General features: G+C 33.1%; 1 protein-coding gene across 5 annotated transcripts in view; it reads right to left on the reverse strand.

Moving 5' to 3' along the window:
• The window catches only part of FBXO25 (F-box protein 25), a 106,497-nt gene that overhangs the window by 55,554 nt on the left and 36,452 nt on the right, over positions 1-14,491 (reverse strand). The gene's annotated exons all lie outside the window — the stretch shown is intronic.

Raw genomic sequence — 14,491 nt, forward strand, 5'->3', positions numbered from 1 at the left:
AGGCACCATTAAACAATTTTTTGTGCAATCCACCTTTGGCCATTGTTTTGTATCCCCATGGGGTTTGTGAATCACTAATGGGAAACCATTTTCTAGATGAAAACATTCATTTTAAAAAAGCCTTTTAAATGATTTGCTTACTTTTTATTTCAATGCATAATACACATTTTTAATACAGATACCATTCTAAAATGGCACATCAAATGCAATAAATATTTACTAAATGTTTGCTAAATTATTACAACAATGTAATATTTTCTTAAACATTAACCAAATATATTACACATTTTATATGGCTTAACTAAACTAAAAGAAGAAAAAGTATATAGGAAAACTTTGAATATTTATACATTAAATAGTTACTCAAATTTTGTGACTTAAAATTTTTTTTTTTTAAATTGGGGAAAAGAAAAAGATCAGAAGTTGTTACAGGAGCCACCTGCTAGTGGCTGCTGGGGATTTAATTCTGACCAGCAGAACAGATCCCTTCATGTGAGAGAATGATACCAATACAAGACGACCAAGAGGCAGTTGCATTCTCTAACCTCTCTCCTCTTTCTCTTGCCGCCAATTTATTTCATTCCCAATTCATAAGCAACATCTTGTATCGGTATCAGTATATATCAATGTATCAGTAAAGGCTGATTTTCAATTCCTTCAGGGTGTTATGATTCACAGCTCTGGGGGCTTTCAGAGAATCGACTTGCCCTTTTACACTTAGGTATGGTCCTTAACAAGAAGTGATTCATATATTTCATTCATTCATGTATTTTTTTAAATTAAAGTTTTTATTTCCCAGGCATGTGAAAAAATGTATCAGTCCTAGAATACAAAAAAAGTAAAAAGACAGGCAAAATCATATACTTTCCTTAACACAGACTGATAATTCAAACTGTCTTTAGTTTGAAAGTAAGAACTTTCTAAAGATAAACTAAGAATAGCACAAGGTATGTGGAAGTGATGCTCAACAACAATAAAGTAACATCACTTTATTTCCCCATCATCATTCTCTGACAAGAAAATTGTACAGAAGCCTCTTTCTACTCAACAACATTCACTTTTAATAAAAACAGCTGAGTTTGCCAAATGAATCTATTTATCACTGTCAGAATAGACTTAAGCAGAACTAGCAATAGTTGTAAATCAACAAGACAAGCAAAAGTGCATTTGGAAAAAAACCTCGTACAAACAAATCTAGTATTCAACAGCAAACACTAAATAATTCCAATCCACAATGATGTGTTGATCCAGGTTAAACCTAATAATATTCGATCTTAAACTATCTTCTGTCAAACTATCCAAATATTGAGCCTAGCCTTCTTAACTAAAACCTAACTACTATATCAAATAAAGAATCACATTTAGTATTTTAAAAGTATTGGAGAATAGATTTTGTAATGGGGATGAAAGTGAAGACAGATAGAGAAGCAAGAGGGAATGCACAGAAGATATATTTCATATACCTAAAACGTGCTATGGTGATATAAGAGGGGCAGAAAGAAGGATAGAAATGGAAATGTACTAAATTTTATTTTATTGATGCCCAAATTTAAGTTCAATACATAGGAGAATTAAAGGGAAAAAAAAACCCAAAATGCACATCTTACTTGCTAATGGGTCAGGGTCTGGTGGCTTTTGATACAGTCTTATGAATAACAAAAGTGTTTTTTTTTTTTTTAAACAAATTATAATTAGCACTAACTCCCCAAATGTAAGAGTCTATTCTAGTAGTGAAGACTCCATAAGATAGTCTTATCTGGAGATAAGGATTTTGGTTCTATGAAACCCCAGATGTGGCTCAACTAGCTGCAATCTCAGTTCCTTGTGTTGACTTCAGCTTCTTAAGGCTTTCTCAAATTGAGTTTGGCCTATAATCTCCTTGGGTTCTCTTAAAAGATTCAGAATACATGGACCCCCTTTAGCAGAGCAGGAATCACATTTGCCTTTGGTGGCAAAAATAAAAACAAACAAAATTCTGGGTTATAAAAGATGAAAAAGATAAGGTTACTGCTTTAAGGAAACAAAGAATGTAGTAGGGGAGATGTCTTGTTTCTAAAAAATCATTCACAAAGTAGAAATGAAAAAAGCCCTACCAACCAAATTCAGAGGAAAGAGAAGTCCTTCGTGAGGGAAAAAGGAAAGGATTCATGGAAGATACGGCACTGGAATTAGATCTTGAAGAATATATCAGATTTAGATAAGCAGAAAAGTGACAATGGGGTATCATTCTACACCAGGGATGGAGAACCATTTTTTCTGCGGAGGATCATTTGAATATTCATAACATCATTCCCAAGCCATACAAAATTATCAATTTATAGAACTCCAGCAGTGGGAGGTTGTTTCAGTTAGCTTTCAGATCATCATCACCTGCAGTTGATTATGCAAATAATTTATAAAATCTCCAAGCTGGAGGTTTCTTCCTTCTTTTCTGTGCGGTGAGAATATTAGCAGACACATAGGAAGAAAGCATGGGATGCATATGGGGAATAGCACATATTTCAGTTAGAATATAAGGTATATGAAGAGGTGAAGGAGAAGGCAAAGATAAGTCTGGAAACATTTAGAATTAAATCACAGCACTTCCAAAATGTTAGGCTAATGTCAGAACTTTTTAAAAATCTGCAGAGGATGTTAGAATGGAGGAGTGAAGGTAAGGACTTGCCTTAGTTTTCCTCTAAACCCTTTTAAATACTTTTAAATAATGACAAATTTTAGAGTGTCAGAACCCACAAGAAAATGGAGTGAAACAATTTTCCAGGAGAAGATTGCTTGGAAGGTTGGGAGGAGGGGTTTGTTGCATCAGGGTGGGTGCATTTGCAACACAACTGGTACCAGCACAACCTGGGGCCCAGGAAACAAGGACAGACCATGAGGTCTAAATTGGCAGCAGTAGCAGTAATAGACCTCTCAGCGCACAGAAGCCAAGGACAATGCAGACTAAAAGGTCTGGCATACTAGATGTGAGGGGAGCCCCAGTGCACAGCAACTTTGGGGCCACTGAATCAACAGCAGTGGCAGCAGCACTGTGACTTGCCATTTTCAGGAAAAGTAGTGGACTTTAGTTTTGGAATAATGAATAAATGATTGGACATGGCCAAAGTGTTGATTTGTTTTGTTTAACTTAACTTTTTTTGTTACAAAAAAGAATTCAATTTGGGAGATAGCAGAGTCCTGGGGAAGTAAGAGTTATGCAGAGGAGGAAAAGGATACTAAATATTTATTGTAAATGAATTTAATTTGATAAACAATGGGGAAAAATAAAGGTTTTTGAATGAGAAGTGTTAGGATAGGTCACATGAGGGACTATAGAATAATACATAGGCAAAAAGACTAGAGAAAAGGAGACAAAGTTTGTGGGAAAATTATAATCAGTTTAATCAATCATGCCCATCAGATGATTGACCAAAAAGTCTCTTTATCCTATCATTTCCATCAAAAAGAGTGCATGGCTACTTTTTTTAGGTTTATATGTTTTTGGACAAGAGGCATTCTATCAAGTCAAAGAGCAATCAACTCTAATTGGTTAAAAGTTTAATGACAGGTGGACTTCCAATGAGGAGTTAAGAGTGACATGTGTCCCTTGAACAGAAAGACTATCTCTATGTTAAGACCATCCCAGTCTTGAGAAATTTAGACAAAAGGATCTGTCCTTTTGTTGATTGTATGGGATTCACCTTAGACTAGCGATTCTTTGTAAGATTGAGTTATATCAGATAGAGAAGTTTAGCTGACTGTCAGAGGCTGAGATTTTGAAATGAGAATAGAGAAAAGGGGGAATTCTGAATCTTCCAAATCATTAATTATTAATAATCACTTCTCTCAGATGTATTCAAGATATATCATGAAAATGAAATGTATAAATTTGAGGATTTGATGAAATATTGAATATGAGGGGGCAGCTTGATGCTACAGTGGATGGAATACTGGCCATGGAGTCAGGAGGATTTAGTTCAAATATGACCTCAGACACATAATACCTGCTAGTGGTGTGTCTCTGGACAAATCACTTAACCTTAATTCCCTCCAAAAAAAAAAAAAAAAAGAAAAGAAAAGAAAAAGAATGGGGGAAAAAAGAAAAATTGGATCTAGGGAATAAGAGAATTCATATATATATATATATATATATATATCTATAGTCTCAAGTATGCATGTGACAATACTGTAGAGCCCAGCTTCTTAAACTGTGGTTGGCAATCCCATGTGGGGTCTTGCAACCTAATGTGGGGGTCATGAAATTATGCTTTATTATCAGCAAAACTTTGATTTATATATGTATTTCATCTTAGTTATGTGTCTATGGTCATGTAAAAATTTATTGAGCAAAAAGAAGTTATAAGTGGGAAAAGTTTAAGAAGCCTAGCCATAGGCCAAATTTTGGTTTTAGCCAAAAAAAATAAATAAATAATTTTTTTTTGAGAAGGCTCTTTAAATATAACTTTCTTCGCCTAATTTCTGTCAATACTATTGAAAGATGGGAAAATTCTATGGAAGAATTTGTTAAAGTTAAAATATCAAAATTTAAAGAGAATGAGAACAATAAACATTTTACAAAAGACATTAGTGTAGTATTATTTAATATTTTAATAATTTTTTTTATTTTTTAATAAAATCTTATTTAAGATTTCCCAAATCAAAGAAGTTTATCTAATGTCTCCAAAAATGGTACAATGTACTCATATCTCAGAGTAAAAATTCATGACCTCCTTTCACAAGCATGATAATATGGCACTCGCCACAGATAAATAATTTAAAAAAATATATGATACTTTATGATGTGAGAAGCTTTAAGTGCAGAAATTATAAATTTTCAAGTATGAGATCTTCATAAATCTATAATTTTTTGACACATACCACCAGAATTTTAAATTATCTTTATCAAAAGTTAAGTGCGCCAATAGCACTTCATTCACTTTTTTTTAAAAGTCAAATTGTCTAAAATGTAATTAAAACTACAAGAACCTTCTTGAAGACACATCTGAACAAACCCACCTAACAGTGTAGCATGCTCCTATCAAAAGTAATTATTTGCAATGAAATAAAAGCTAGAAATGTGAAAGAATCTTCAAATCAACTCTAAATAGAGGCAATCAGATAAAGGTAAGACATTTAACCTTTCTGGGCTAACTTTCTTCATCTATAATGAAGTTGTTTGATTAGATGGGCTCTGAAGTCCCTTCTAGCTCTAAACCTATGATTGTACAAATCCAAGGCAGAGAAACAAATTCTCTGTAGTAATTTATTTTATAGGCTAAAAATATGCCTCAAATGTTATCTATGATTTTTTTAAATTAAAGATTTTTATTTTCAAAGCATATGCACAAAAAATTTTCGACAATGACGCTTGTAAAATGTTGTGTTCCAAAATTTTCACCTTTTCCTTTACTCCGCCCCCACCTCTAGATAGCAAATAATCCAATATATGTTAAACAGTATGCAATTCTTCTATACATATTTCCAGTTACGCTGCACAAGAAAAATCAGATCAAAAAGTTTAAAAAATGAGAAAGAAAACAAAATGCAAGCAAACAGCAACAAAAAGAATGAAAATGCTATGTTGTGATCCACTCTCAGTTCCCATAGTTCTCTCTCTGGGTGTGTAGATGGCTCTCTTCATCACAAAACCACCAGAACTGTCCTCGATCATTTCATTGTTAAAAAGAGCCACAACCATCAGAATTGATCATAGTATAATCTTGCTGTTCCCATGTACAATGATCTCCTGGTTCCACTTATTTCACTTAGCATCAGTTCATGTAAGTCTCTCCAGGTCTCTCTGAAATCATCCAGTTGATCATTTCTTACAGAACAATAATATTCCAAAATATTTATATACCATAAATTATTCTCCAACTGATGATCATCCACTTAGTTTCCATTTTTTTCCACTACAAAAAGGGCTACCACAAACATTTTTGCATATGTGGGTCCCTCATGATTATTTTTTAAAGTAATTTAAGTCATACACAAACATTCATTTTTTACCTATTTGCATATTAGTCTTGTAGAGAGAGAAAAAAAAGTTAGAACAAAAGGGAAAAACCATGAGAAAAAAAAACAAGAAAAAAAGGATGAAAATAGTATCCATTGATCCACATTCTATCTCCATAGTTTTCTCTCTGGATGTGGATAGCATTTTTCATCCAAAGTTTATTGGGATTGCCTTTGATTACTGAATGGCTGAGAAAAAACAGTCTATCATAGTTGATCACAAGACAATCTTGTTGTATACAATGTTTTTCTGGTTCTTCTTGCTTCACTCAGCATCAATTCATGTAAATCTTTGGCTGCAATGATTATTTACCTAAATTGCAATTGGTATTTTAATATTAAACCAATAATAAAAAAAGATACACATTTCGTTTGCTGATTATGTATTCCTTAAAAGAGAGGACAATCAATCCATAAAATTTTATTAAGTGACTACTATATGCCAAGCACTGTACACTGGGTATACAAAAAAAGGCAAAAAGGCAGTCCTCAAAGAGCCAACAGTCTAATTAGGGAAATAATATGCCAATTACTATAAAAAATACACATACAGGGTAAGTTGGAGATAATCAGCAAAGGGAAAGAATAACCAGCAATAAAGGGAGAATGAGAAATGCTTCCAATAGAAATGAAATTTTAGTTAAAATTTGAAAGAAGTGAAGGAAGTCAACAGATGGAGATTAGGAGGAAGAAAATTCCAGGCAGGGAGGACAGCCAGTGAAAATGTCCAATGTCCAGAGTTAAGAGATGGTATGTGAACAAGGAGATCCGTGTCATTGCATCACAGAGTACATATGTGACGACCGCGTTAGCACCCCAGATACCTCAGAATCAGACAGGGTCAGGACAAGCAAAAGTCGTTAATCTTTCTTCTTGGTCCTTAGACGCAGGATTGAACAGGATGGAAGCAGAATCTCCATAACCGCCTTCTCCCTCATCTACCACCAAAGTGACTCTGGCTAGTCTTACCTACCCCCTAGTCCCTCCTAAAGTCCTCTGTATACACCAATCATTGAGCCAGCACAGTTAGTGGAAAAGACATTTTCCAAGCATATGCCCATAGAGTATTGTCCAATCGGTAGTTAGCCTCAAGTGCTCGGCTGTCCTGACCTCAGTGCATCGACTCAATAGTTTCAGCCCTCTACATACATATACTAGGGTTATGAATGTAAGACGACTGGAAAGAAGACAGGCAATATTAAAGACTTTGAAAACCAAACAGAAAATTTTATATTTGATCCCAGAAGCAACAAGCAACCAGCTGGGATTACTGGGAGGAAAAACAGGAGGGCTGTTCAGATCAGATACATACTTTAGGAAAATCATTTCAACAGTTAAAGTGGATGGACTGGGATGGAGAGAGACTTAAATCTAGGAGATCAATCAACAGTCTATTGCAATAGTCCAGGTATCAGGTGATGAGGGCTTGCACATTGGTATATAGCATCATTTTCCAAATAACTTTAGTGTTTTAAGTAAAGAATTCTTAATGTATTTGCCTATAAATGAACTATGATTCTATAGTGAAAGTAAAATACATCACTCTGATTTTACAAATGAACAACCAAAAAGATAATTATCAAATAATTTGCTGAAAAAGAAATGATAGTTTCCATCTATTTTATTAAGTTTCTTTAAAAATCAAGGAAAACTGGTTTCATTAAAATTAAAGATTTTCTGACTGAACACTACTGTCCACACAAGATGCCTGGGAAGAGGAGAGGTAAAAGCAAATAAAACAAAAAATTGAAGTCTCTCCTTCTATCCCCGGAGGCCTCTTAATTCCTTTTGCAAATGCAGTATTTGGAGTTAAAGGGTTTGGGTTCAAATATTAACTCTGCCATTTAGTGTGAATCTTAATAAGAATCTTAGGCTTTGTTGAGTTTCAATTTCCTCTTTTGTAAAATTCCAGGCTGGACTCTAAATGATCCTCCATCTCAATCTATGATTATATAATTCAACTGGCAACATGTGTGGTCATGCATAAAACTTCTCAAATTTTTCACCCCTTATGATTAAGGGCATGAAGGGACTTTATATAAGTTCTCAAAAAAAAAAAAAAAAAAAAAAAACCTTCCTGGGAATGAGATTTATCTTTAGAGTTAAGCCTGAATAAAAATACATAGTAAATAAAAAATGTTGAAGTCAAAATCATTATTGATTAGGGAGTTACTAATAAAGATGGACATTAACAAAGAAGTTAGAAAAGGAATTCAGCAAACATTGAGTCCAACCTATAACCCAGAAAAATACTCACATATAAAGAAAAAAATCATCAAGTTCTTAAAAGATTATAATGAGGAAGAACTCATGACTGTTCCAAAACTGACTTTGAGTGGTTCTATTTGTTAGGAAATTTTTTTTTTCTACATCACACTTCAATTTGTCTGTCACTTTCATCTATTGTTTTTGTTTTTCTCCTCTAGGGTTAAATAAAACATCCATTCTCTCTTCCATATGCAATATGGAACAATTGATCTCAATTCACATGGCTTTTTCCTTTTTAGTTTGACCATCCCCAAAGTCTTCAAGTGATCCTCATATGGCATGAACTCAAAAAACTTCCTTATCTTGGTGGCCTTTTCCTGAACACTTTAGTTTATCAATATCAATCCTAACATGTGACATTCAGGAACTAAACATAATATGAGGTGTGACAATAAAGCAGCACAGGACTTATATATGGAACCTATATTCTTCTTAATCTTACTCAAGATCACATTAGTTTTCTTTTTTTAATCTGCCACCTCATACTGCTAGATCATACTGAATCTACAATTCACTAAAATAATCATATCTTTTTAAACTAAATTGCTGTTTAACTATTCCTCTCTAGACTTGAACATGTAGTATTAATTTATTGAATGGTAGCATAAGTTGTATCATTATTGAACTTATTTCAGTCGAACTTTTAATAAATATTATTTTTTATATGACATTTCCAAATATATCCTGTCCTCCCTTCCCCATTCAAAGAACTATCCACTGTAAAGGATAAAAAGGGGAGGGAGAAACCATTTCAGTAAAAGCAGCTAATAAATAGTGAGTGTAGTTTTCCACGTCCAAAAGTTCCTACTTCTACAAAGATGAAAAGGAAATATATCTTCTTATCCCTTATCTAGAGCAAAATTTTCAGCCCAATGGTTTAAGTGACTAATATTTAGTGTTGGCCATCCTTTTGAGCTGGGTCATCTATTGCTTGGCTAAATTGATTAGTTAATAAAAATGTTCAAAAGCACAGGAGCACTCATTGGAGACATCCTGAAGCTGACATGAAAATGCTAACTCTCCTTAAATTCAGTTTCAGTCAATTGTCAATACATCTACCTTCTAGTTTATATCTAATAGATATAAAGACATAAAATAATATTTTAAAATACTCTGCATAATCTAAATTACATCATATCTATAAAAGTCTCCTGCTATCCTGGTTTAATAACAGCCAAAAAAAGAAATGTTTAGTCTGAAAGACCTGTTCTTGATGAAACCATGCTAGTTCTTTGTATTCATTATTTCTCTAGACATTTATCAAAACTGTCTTTAATAATTCATTCTAGAATTTTCCCAGGAATCAAGGTCAGGTCTATAATTTGTGGACCCCCTTTTAAAAAAAATAGGATGATATTTACATTTTTTAATCTTGAGATATTTCTCTTGTTTTCTATAATTTTTGACATATCACTCAGTGCTGTGCTCAAAAATCACATATAACACACCTGTAGAGTTCATTTGGGCTGGTTGACTTAAATGAGTCCAGGACAACTTGGTATGTTTTATTATTTTCTTCCTAATTTGTCATTTCCAGTACAAAAGTAATTTTTCTTGGCAAACAAAACAAAATACACAGAAGTAAAATATGAATTAAACAGCTTTCCTTTTTCTCTGTCTGGAGTTATTATTCCATCCATGCCAAAAAAAGTCCTATCCCTTCTATGATCCTCCTTTTTCTTGTAACGATATAGCTAAAAAAATAAAAAGCTCCATTTTCCTCTTCTATTGATTTTTATTGGATGATTCCTCACCTGATAAAAGCTCTACTTCATCACACCTTGGAAGTTAAGCAGCTACTCCCTTCTCAGAGTTTCCAGAGTTCTTATCTTCAGGAAATGCCTCAATTTCTTTTCCAGCTCTAATACAATAGTTGTCTTCTTTTTTTCTCTTCCTTATCTGAGTAGTATTCTTCTTAAACCTGGACAAGGAACACGTTTCTCCTTGCCACTTCAGATATTTTGTTTCTTGATCATTGAAGAATCAATGTTATTTAAAAATTTTGTATAAAATTACACTTTTATAAAGTACAACTCCTTTGCCAATCTAACTTTTTGATTATTTCTAAGGTTCCTTTCAGTCTTAAAAAAAAAGTATAATTCTATGTTCTAGTAATTAAATGTGAACAAGCACATTAATAAACTTAGAATCAGAGTCTCAGCACTGAAAAGCAACTTAACCCTATACTTAAAAAAAATAATTCACTGCATAATATAGCACCCAAAAGCAGTCATCCAATCTTGGCCTAAATGCTTCGAATATGGGGGAACCATTACCTTCTGAATTGTTGATATTGCCATCTTTGGACTACAGACTGTTCCTTTCCATTATTTCCAAATCCTGCCTTTTTGCAACTTTTACTTGTTGCTCTTAATTTTGCTCTCTGGTGTCCAGATAAGCAAGAGAGTCAATCCAAAAAAAAAAAAAAAATACATGAAGACATTTGTAGAACATAGACCATGAACAAGTTTTCCCCTTTAATTTTTCTCTTTTCTGGGCTATCTTCAGTTCCTTTAACTGATTCTCAAGTCATAAGATCTCAAGACCACTGACCATGCTAGTCTGTTCTCTAGATACTCTCCAGCTTATCCATGGTGTTTTCTAATGTTTTGTTTTGAATTGGACATAACAACATTCCAGATTAAAAAATTAGTCTTACATCCCTTATATATCTCTTAAATGCAACCTATTCTCATATTAATTTTTTGGTTGTTATGTAATACTATTAATTCATATTGTCATAATTAAAAAAAACCCTAAAACTTGTTTTTCAGAAGGTGCTATTTAGCTATGCTTCCCCCAAACTGCATTTATGAAAAAGATTTTTAAAAACCAAAGTATAAGACTTTAGACTTATCTCTTAAATTTTGTTTTATTTGATTTGGTTACAGTTTCAGCCTTCTTTTTTCAGATACCATATATGTTTCCCACGGTCAAAGACCATTTCACTTTTGTCTTTGTATTCCCAATACCTAGCATAGTGCCTGACATTCAGCAGGTGTTTAATAAAAGCTTATTGATAGCTTTTATATCCTGACATTGTTATCTAACATATTCCTCCTAACTTGGTGTTGCCTCAAATAAATGTTTGTTGATTGTTTTTGTATCTTGACACTATCATCTAACATATTAGCTATTCCTTCTAATTTTGTGTTGCCTCAAACTTGTTAATTATGCCATCCATCTCATGATGCATGTCACTGATAAAAAATTCTTAAGACAATCTACTAGTGATTTCTCTTCAAGCTGACAATAACTCATTTATGGTTACCCTTTGGTAACCATATTTATTCAAGTAGTTCCAAATCTACTCAAATAAGTCATTAGTTCACTTAAATCTCTCCATTTCATCCACAAAGGTAACATGAAAAGTTCTTTCAATTTTGTTGTTCAGAACCAGGTAAACTATATTTGCATTTCCTGATCTACCAGTGTAATAATCATCAAAAAAAAGGACTGAAAGAATGTTTTCTTAAAGAAACCGTGCCATCTGTTTATAATCATAATTTCCTTTACTAAGTGTTTACTATTCCTTTAATAACACATTTTAGAATTTTGTCAGGAATTGAAATCAAGCTCACTGGCTTTGGAGTTTGCAAATTCTACTACTCTCTTTCCTTCCTTCTCTCTTCTCCTCCCTTAAAAAAAGTCAAAGTCTCTTACTCAGGCTGGAAGTGCAGGGGCTACTTAAGGTTTGCTAAGAAACAGAAGATTTTTAATATACTCTACTCTCACTTGATCTAGTTTGCTCGTTCTTAGGCAATCTTAAATTCACTACATATTAATACCAAATTTAGAGTGTATACTTGATCAGCATAGCCCCCTGAAACTCATAACTCTCAAGGTATACACCTCCCATATCTAGCCCTCTTTTTCCTTCTTAAAAAGAAACAAATAAAACATTTGGTATTCTCATACTGCACTGCCTGTCTTTCAAAGATGACTAAAAAGATAAGACTTCACATTGCCTAAGAGATATTTTCAATACTCTGAGATGTAGCTTATTTGAATTTGCCATCTAAAACTCATGAAGACAAGTGTTCTTAACTTTGGGTCTGTGAACTTTAAGAAAAAAAAAATTAAAATCCTTGGCATTAAAGGAACTAAGTGCTAATATTTTGAAGTCCCTACTTATCTTCAGTTCCAGCTCTCTTGGAGCCATTTATGTTCTGTTCTTTCTGGTATGATACCTATAAGCTGAGCAGTTTTATCTTTTCTTTGTCATGCATTAGTATCATTTACTCAACTCAATCAGTCTTATTCTAGGGGAAGAGAAAGAAGTGAAGATTCTTAAAGGACTTGTCAGGTTTTAGTACATATTCTTCATCATCTATCCCATCTTTTATATTGTCTTTAGAAAAAACTCTGAGATTAAAACAAAACCAAAAAATCCCTCTGAGATTCATTCATTCATTCATTCAAAAACCTTTATTAATACACAACAGCTTAACTTAAATAAGTTTACACTGTTTGTGGGAATAGGGAGAGGAATTACATTAATTTCTTTCGAACAAATGGAGCTGTGCTCTCTGCAGTAGAGTTAGAATGTTCGGCAATTTTGTTCAAGAAAGGACCTCAGTGTCTGGTTCCTTATCCTGCCAGGTGATCTTCAGAATCTTCCTAAGACAATTCAAATAGAAGTGGTTCGGTTTTCTAGCATGGCGATCACCTACTATCCAGGTTCCATAAAGAAAAGCATAATTGGCCTTAAGAACCAGGGAGAAAATCTATGGAAAATGACATTTGAGTTTAATGTTTAAGGAAGTCAAAGATTCTAAGAGACCAAGATGAAATGGAGGTACATTTGGCATGAGGAACAGAGATTAAGCTCCAATAAATATCTGAATACAGTAATGGAAGACCCCTAATAATAATAACAATAGCTAGCATGTATGTAGTATTTTACAGTTTGCAAAGCATTATGTAAAGCATTTTACTATAGTTAATCTTATTTGATCCTCTCAATTACTAAATCATAACTCTATGCCAAGTTTGTGATCTATTTCTTTAACACATCTATCTTTCCTTCTGTATAAGTGGTTCTTAGGAATAAACTTCTATAATAGTTTCTGTTTCTATCTTCATCAAAATGCTATCCATAACTTTAGATTTTCTAACATGAGAATATCTTCTTAATATATGGTGCTAGACATCTAACTTCACTTTTATAACCTCATCTGTTTTTATTCAATAAGGAACAATATTCATTCCAATCTCCAATCCTATCATCCAAGTCTCGATGATATCTATGAGATAGATCAAAAGTGCCTCCTTGAATGAGAACATTTTCTTCTTGCTTGGTACCCATACTTTGTTTATCAGTGAACAAACATATTGGTACATCAGTTTTACTGCTAGTTTCTTTTTTGGATTTTGTTGCCTTTGAAATTTTTTGTCTCTTAATACTCTTTGTGACATTTTCTATTAGTTTTATGTAGGCAGTTTGCTCCTTCATAAAAATATAAAATTATAGTTGACAACCACCAGAGAACTGATATTAGCTAGATGAAAGAAAAAAAAAAAAACAGAAAACAAAATCTTTCTTCAAAGAAATCTGGTTTCAGAAGTCTATGAAAAATTACAGGGGCTTAAAAAAGTAAGATATGGGGCAGCTAAATAAAACAGTGGATAAAGTGTCAAGCCTGGAGTTAAGAAGATTCATGTTCCTGAGTTCAAATTTATATGACCCCAGGCAAGTCACTTAACTGTGTTTATCTCAGTTTCTTCATCTTTTAAATGAACTAGGAAAAAAAAAAAGGCAAGCCACTCCAATATCTTTGCCAAGAAAACCCCAAATGGGATCACAAAGAGTTAGTGAGGCACCACTGAAAAAAATGACTAAAGAAAAAGAAAGAATGAAACATTGATTGAGGAAAAACAGTAGGGTAATCAGATTTGGCAATGGCAGTAAAAAATAGAAAATATTAATATTTAAGTTGCACCTAGCTTTTTGAAAGGAGAAATATCTGCTTCAGAGAGAGAGACAGATGCAGAGGCAGAGATGACAGGCAGATGAATACAAAGTTCTTTGCAATAATTGGATTTCTTTAATTCTTTGCTTAATACTCATTTGTTCTCTGCTTACCCCTCCCCTAAATAAGTGATCTAGCAAAAACTTCATATTTTTAAATCTAAATGTTTTCCTATTGTCCCATGCTAATTTACATATGCAATAACATCCCAATTTTAGGTATGACTTAACTTAATTGTTACTGCACAGGAGAATAAATGC

This window comes from Antechinus flavipes, chromosome 2, assembly GCF_016432865.1.
Source record: "Antechinus flavipes isolate AdamAnt ecotype Samford, QLD, Australia chromosome 2, AdamAnt_v2, whole genome shotgun sequence".
Classification (NCBI taxonomy): Eukaryota; Metazoa; Chordata; class Mammalia; order Dasyuromorphia; family Dasyuridae; genus Antechinus; species Antechinus flavipes.